General features: G+C 32.1%; 1 pseudogene; it reads left to right on the top strand.

Annotated features, from left to right (window-relative positions):
• The first annotated feature begins 3,884 nt into the window (after positions 1–3,884).
• LOC128038565 (NAD(P)H-quinone oxidoreductase subunit H, chloroplastic-like) lies at positions 3,885–6,747 on the top strand (annotated as a pseudogene).
• The last annotated feature ends 697 nt before the right edge of the window (positions 6,748–7,444 follow it).

A 7,444-nucleotide genomic window follows, 5' to 3' on the forward strand; every position in this document is an offset into this window, starting at 1 on the left:
CTTTTTTTGGACAGAGTAGACAAACCACTCTTTTTTTCTTTTGATATTTCTGGACCGCTGAAACGAATATATCGAAATTGGATATGTAAAAACAAAGAATCAAAATTTATGATTATACAGAAAAAAAGATCGAGAAAAAAGACGAGGCCAAAAGAGAAAAATACAAAAGAGAAGAGAAAATGAGGATAGAAATAGCAGAAGCTTGGGATAGTCTTTTACTTGCTCAAGTAATAAGGGGCTCCGTGTTAATAACCCAATCAATTCTTAGAAAATATATTATATTACCTTCACTGATAATAGTTAAAAACATTGCCCGTATGTTATTATTTCAATTTCCTGAGTGGTCTGAGGATTTAACGGATTGGAATCGAGAAATGCATGTTAAATGCACTTATAATGGTGTTCAATTATCCGAAACAGAATTTCCAAAAAACTGGTTAACAGACGGTATTCAGATAAAGATCCTATTTCCTTTTTGCCTGAAACCTTGGCACAGATTTAAACTACAACCCTCTCATAAAGATCCAATGAAAAAAAAGAAAGGTCAAAAGAATGATTTTTGCTTTTTAACAGTTTGGGGAATGGAAACTGAACTCCTTTCGGCTCTCCTCGAAAACGGCGTTCGTTTTTGAGCCTATTTTAAAGAACTAAAAAAAAAGAAAAAATGGAAAACGAAATGTTTTATAGCTTTAACAATTTTAAAAGAAAAAACGAAATTGTTTCGAAAAGCTTCAAAAGAAACAAAAAAATGGATCACTCAAAGCATTCTATTTCTAAAGGGACTAATAAAAGAACTTTCAAAAATAAATCCAATTCCATTTTTTGGGTTGAGAGAACCATATGAATTGGGCGAAACTAAAAAGGATTCGATAATCAGTAATAAGATGATTCACAAATCATCCCTTCAAATTCAATCTATGGCGTGGACAAATTATTCATTAACAGAAAAAAAAATAAAAGATCTGACTAAGAGAACAAACACAATCAAAAATCAAATACAAAAAATTCTAATTATAAAAGAGAAGAAAAACGAATTTCTAACTCAAGAAATAAATAGTAGTTCTAACAAAATAAGTTATCAGGATAAAATAGTAGAATCAGCAAAAAATTTTGGCAAATAGTAAAAAGAAGAAATATTCGATTAATCCGGAAATTCTATTTTTTATAAAATTTTTCATTGAAAAGATATACATGGATATTCTTCTATATATCATTAATATTCCAAGAACCAATACCCAACTTTTCTTGAATCAACAAAAAATCATTGAGAACTTCATTCACAATAATGAAGCAAATCAAGAAAGAATTAATAAAACAACTAAAAATACAACTCATTTTATTTCAACTATAAAACCTCACTTTCTTCACTTTCTAATATTAGTATTAGAAATAAAATGAAAAAGCTTTTGTGACTTATCCTCCCTCTCACAAGCATATGTATTTTACAAATTATCACAAACCCAAGTTATTAGTTTTTATAAATTCAAACCTATCCTTCAATATCATGGAACATCTCTTTTTCTTAAAAATGAAATAAAAGATTATTTTGAAGAACAGGGAGTATCTCATTCCAGATTAAGACATCATTATGGGTTAAGACAGAAAATCGTTTGGCATTCTGGAATGAATGAATGGAAAAACTGGTTAAGGAGTCGTTATCAATACGATTTAGTTCAGAATAGATGGCTAAAATTAGTACCAAGACAATGGCGAAATAGAGTCAATCAACACTATCTGGCTCAAAATAAAGATTTAACAAAATGGGATTCAGATGAAAAAGAAAGATTAATTCATTACGAAAAAAAAAATGATTTTCAAGCAAACTCATTACTGACTCAAGAATATAAACTGAATCAAGAACAAAAATATAAAAAATCTAATTTAAAAAAAAACTATGGATATGATTTTTTATCATATAAATCTATTAATTATCAAGATAAGAGGGACCCGTATGCTTATGGATCACCATTCCAAGTAAATAAGAGGGAAGAGAGTTCTTATCATTACAACATGGATAAACAAAATTTTTTTGATACATTGAGGGATATCCTATCCATAATTATCTAGGAGAAGGCGATATCCTAGATGCTATGGGGAATTTTTCGCACAGAAAGTTTTTTAATTGGAGAATTCTTCATTTTTGTCTTAGAAATAAGGTCGATATTGAGTCCTGGGTCGATACCAGTACAAAGAGTAACAAAAATATTAAGACTGTGGTTAAGAATTATCAACTAATTGATAAAATGGACCTTTTTTATTTCACAATTTATCAAGATCAAAAGCAACCCATCCAATAAAAAAGGAAGCCATTTTGATTGGATGGGACTGAATGAAGAAATACTAAGTCATCCTATACCGAATCTAGAACTTTGGTTCTTCCCAGAATTTGTGCTGCTATATAATGCATATAAGGTTAAACCATGGATCATACCAATAAAATTACTTCTTTTCAATTTTAATGGAAATAGGAACATTAATAAAATATTATTGAAAATAAAAAAGGGACTCCTTATAGCACCAAACGAAAAACAAATTATTGGATTAGAGAATCGAAATCAAGAAGAAAAAGAACCCATAGGTGAAGGGATCTTGTATCAGATGCACAAAACAAGGAAATTTTAAATCCGTTCTCTCAAACCAAGAAAAAGATGTTGAAGAAGATTATGATAAATCAGACAAAAAAAACGTAGAAAGAAAAAGCAATACAAGAGCAACACGGAAGCAGAGCTTGATTTCTTCCTAAAAAGGTATTTGCGTTTTCAATTGAGATGGGATGATTCTTTAAATCAAAGAATAATCAATAATATCAAAGTATATTGCCTCCTGCTTAGACTGATAAATCCAAACGAAATTGTTATATCCTCTATTCAACGGGGAGAAATGAATCTGGATATTTTGATGATTCAGAAGGATTTAACTCTTAGAGAACTAATGAAAAAAGGAATATTGATTATCGATCCAGTTCGTCTGTCGGTAAAAAATGATGGACAATTTATTCTATATCAAACTATAAGTATTTTGTTGGTTCATAAAAATAAACACCAAATTAATCAAAGATACCAAGAAAAAACTATATTGATAAAAATCATTTTATGAATTTATTGCAAGACATCAAAAATGACTGAAAATAAAGACAAAAATCATTATGATTTGTTTGTTCCTGAAAATATTTTATCCCTAACCACCGGCGCGAATTGCGAATTCGAATTTCTTTCAATTCAAGGGATAAAATGGTATGCATAGAAATGCAGTATTTTTAAATAATGTAAAAACTGTGGTCAAGTTTTGACTAAAATAAACATCTTGGTAGTGATAAAAGAAACTAATTAAATTAAAGTTCTTTCTTTGGCCCAATTATCGATTAGAAGATTTAGCTTGTATGAATCGATATTGGTTTAATACTAATAACGGCAGTCGTTTCAGTATGATAAGGATCCGTATGTATCCGCGTCTGAAAATTCGTTAATGGTCCATTTTAATGGTCCATTTTCCCTATATTATGTATGTATCGTGCCGGGTATATGAAAACAAATAGATGGTCACAAGGATTGTCTTACATTTTATTCTGATACACGATACTAATTTAATGACATACATATCAATTAGATCGACAAATGAATCAACAAAATCCTCTTATTTGAACTCTCAAATTTTCTCTTTGTAGAAATCTCTCACTCTTTTGTATCCCTATACGAATCAAATCGAAACCCGGATTGATTAATTTTATTTGAAAAAAAATGATAAAGTTCATAACGAACTTAAAATCATCGTGTATATCAAAATGACTGGTATTATTATTACTGATCAGTAAAATTCACATTCAAAAAAGGGGAAATTTTTGGTTTTATGGTAAAAATTCATTCATCTCAGTTATTTTCAAGAAAAAAGAAGAAAACAGGGGGTCTGTTGAATTTCAAATAGTTAGTTTCACCAATAAGATACGAAGACTTACTTCACATTTGGAATTGCACAAAAAAGACTATTTATCTCAGAGAGGTCTACGTAAAATTCTAGGAAAACGTCAACGACTGCTATCTTATTTATCAAAGACAAATAAAATACGTTATAAAGAATTAATTGGTGAGTTGGATATTCGGGAATCAAAAAATCGTTAATTTGCAAATTTTGAATTAGTCGATTTATTAGATTTTCATTTTGATGTACTTGTTTTCGTTTTCAACAATTCATGTAAGAATGAATCGAGGAAAACTTATGAATCTATCAGCTACAGAAAAGACCTTATGATAGTCAATATGGGGCCTCACCACCCATCAATGCATGGTGTTCTTCGTCTCATCGTTACTCTAGATGGTGAAGATGTTGTTGACTGTGAACCAATATTAGGTTATTTACACAGAGGAATGGAAAAAATTGCGGAAAACCGAACAATTATACAATATTTGCCGTATGTAACGCGTTGGGATTATTTAGCCACTATGTTCACGGAAGCAATAACCGTAAATGGACCAGAACAGTTGGGGAATATTCAAGTCCCTAAAAGGGCCAGCTATATCAGAGTAATTATGTTGGAGTTGAGTCGTATAGCTTCTCATCTATTATGGCTTGGACCTTTTATGGCAGATATTGGTGCACAGACCCCTTTTCTATATTTTCAGAGAAAGAGAATTAGTATATGATCTATTCGAAGCTGCCACCGGTATGAGAATGATGCATAATTATTTTCGTATCGGAGGAGTGGCGGCCGATCTACCTTACGGCTGGATAGATAAATGTTTGGATTTCTGTGATTATTTTTTAACAGGAATTGTTGAATATCAAAACTTATTACGCGAAATCCTATTTTTTTAGAACGAGTTGAAGGGATAGGCGTTATTGGTGGAGAAGAAGCAATAAATTGGGGTTTATCCGGCCCAATGCTACGAGCATCTGGAATCAAATGGGATCTTCGGAAAGTTGATCATTATGAGTGTTACGACGAATTTGATTGGGAAATCCAGTGGCAAAAAGAAGGAGATTCATTAGCTCGTTATTTAGTCCGAATCAGTGAAATGACGGAATCTATAAAATAATTCAACAGGCCCTGGAAGGAATTCCGGTGGTCCCTATGAGAATTTAGAAATCCGATGCTTTGATCGAGAAAGGGATCCAGAATGGAATGATTTTGAATATCGATTCATTAGTAAAAAACCTTCTCCCACATTTGAATTACCGAGACAAGAACTTTATGCGAGAATGGAAGCCCCAAAGGGAGAATTAGGAATTTTTCTGATAGGGGATCAAAGCGGTTTTCCTTGGAGATGGAAAATTCGCCCGCCGGGTTTTATCAATTTGCAAATTCTTCCTCAGTTAGTTAAAAGAATGAAATTGGCTGATATTATGACGATACTAGGTAGCATAGATATCATTATGGGAGAAGTGGATCGTTGAAATGATAATTTATACGACAGAAGTAGAAGATATCAATTCCTTTTACACATTGGAATCTTTAAAAGAGGTCTATGGGATCATATGGATGTTGGTCCCTATTTTGACTCTTGTTTTGGGAATCACAATAGGTGTACTAGTAATTGTATGGTTAGAAAGAGAAATATCTGCAGCAATACAACAACGTATTGGGCCTGAATACGCCGGTCCTTTGGGCATTCTTCAAGCGCTAGCAGATGGAACAAAACTGCTTTTCAAAGAAAATATTCTTCCATCTAGAGGCAATACTCGTTTATTTAGTATTGGACCGGCTATAGCAGTCATATCAATTTTACTAAGTTTTCAGTAATTCCTTTTAGCTCTCGCCTTATTTTAGCCGATCTCAATATCGGTATTTTTTTATGGATTGCCATTTCAAGTATTGCTCCCGTTGGACTTCTTATGTCAGGATACGGATCAAATAATAAATATTCCTTTTTAGGTGGTCTGCGAGCTGCTGCTCAATCGATTAGTTATGAAATACCATTAACTCTATGTGTTTTATCAATATCTCTACGTGCGATTCGTTGAAATAGAAACTTTTATTTTACCTATTCCTTTCGTTCTAGAAAATAAGTTGAGTTGATAAACTAAATTAGATAGTTATATATGAGTGAAAGAAAGCAGCTTATAAATTCGCAGTAAATTAAACAAAAAAATGGAATCTCATTTCCTATGTACAAGAGGTAAGTGGAAGAAAACGTAAGCGGAAGAAGTCTTTACCCCAAGACGGGTTGATTAGTCAATCTAGCTTGAAGCGGGCTCAAAAGATCAACCGTATAGAGTTTTCGCTATCCTTTGTATGGATTCCCATACATGTATTGCTAAACAAACGGGGGATTGAACAAAAAACGAGTGGATGGTTAGGAACACCAAAATACATAAAGGATTGGTAATGGAGATTATGTAAATTATATAAAAAGAGACTTCTGGATAACATAAAAAGAATACTAATTGGGGCTTTAAATTCGTAGAAATGACTAGGCAGTACTCCCCATGATTCCGGTCCAGAGTATCCTCCTATCTGCCGATTAAAGTAATGACTATCAGGAACGAAATAATCCTTTACTATTTTTTAGTTTAAGCCCCATTCGTGATTTTATCAGATCCGAAAGCAGAATAGGAACGAAAAAGAAACAATAAAGAATAAAAAAGAAATCTTTTTTTTTTCTTTCTTTCATAGATATAGAGAGATCTAATCCGTGTCATGATTTATGAGCTAATGGAATGTTTCATTTTTTTCGTAATAGAAAACAATGGGTTGAAATATCTATTGATATTCTACAAGAAGTATTTTATTGAAGGCTTAAGTTATTACTCAACTTGAAATTATGAACGGGCGAGATCAATTCAGAAGCATTTATTTTTTATTCTTCAGAATATAGCAGACAGAATTCCATTGGTATAATTTTGGACCTTCCAATCTATTTTTTCTCTATCTATTCTACAACCATACGAAGATAAATAATACTGATTCGGTCCTAAAATTTATTTGTGACCCACGAGGAGCCGTATGAGGTGAAAATCTCATGTACGGTTTTGGACTAGCGATGTAAACAGTGATGGTATCATCGACTATAATTATCTAACAGTTCAAGTACAGTTGATATAGTTGAGGCGCAATCAAAATATGGTTTTTGGGGATGGAATTTGTGGCGTCAGCCAATAGGGTTTATCGTTTTTCTAATTTCTTCTCTAGCAGAATGTGAGAGATTACCTTTTGATTTACCAGAAGCGGAGGAAGAATTAGTAGCAGGGTATCAAACCGAATATTCAGGTATCAAATTTGGTTTATTTTACGTTGCTTCCTATCTAAATCTATTACTTTCTTCGTTATTTGTAACAGTTCTTTACTTGGGGGGTTGGAATATTTCCATTCCGTATGTATTCGTCCCTGAGCTATTTGAAATAAATAAAATAAATGGAATCATTGGAACGACAATTGGTATCTTTATTACATTAGCTAAAACTTATTTGTTTTTGTTTATTTCTATCGCAACACGATGGACTTTACCTAGGT

This window comes from Gossypium raimondii, unplaced genomic scaffold (genome assembly GCF_025698545.1).
Source record: "Gossypium raimondii isolate GPD5lz unplaced genomic scaffold, ASM2569854v1 Contig00296, whole genome shotgun sequence".
In the NCBI taxonomy this organism is placed as follows: Eukaryota; Viridiplantae; Streptophyta; class Magnoliopsida; order Malvales; family Malvaceae; genus Gossypium; species Gossypium raimondii.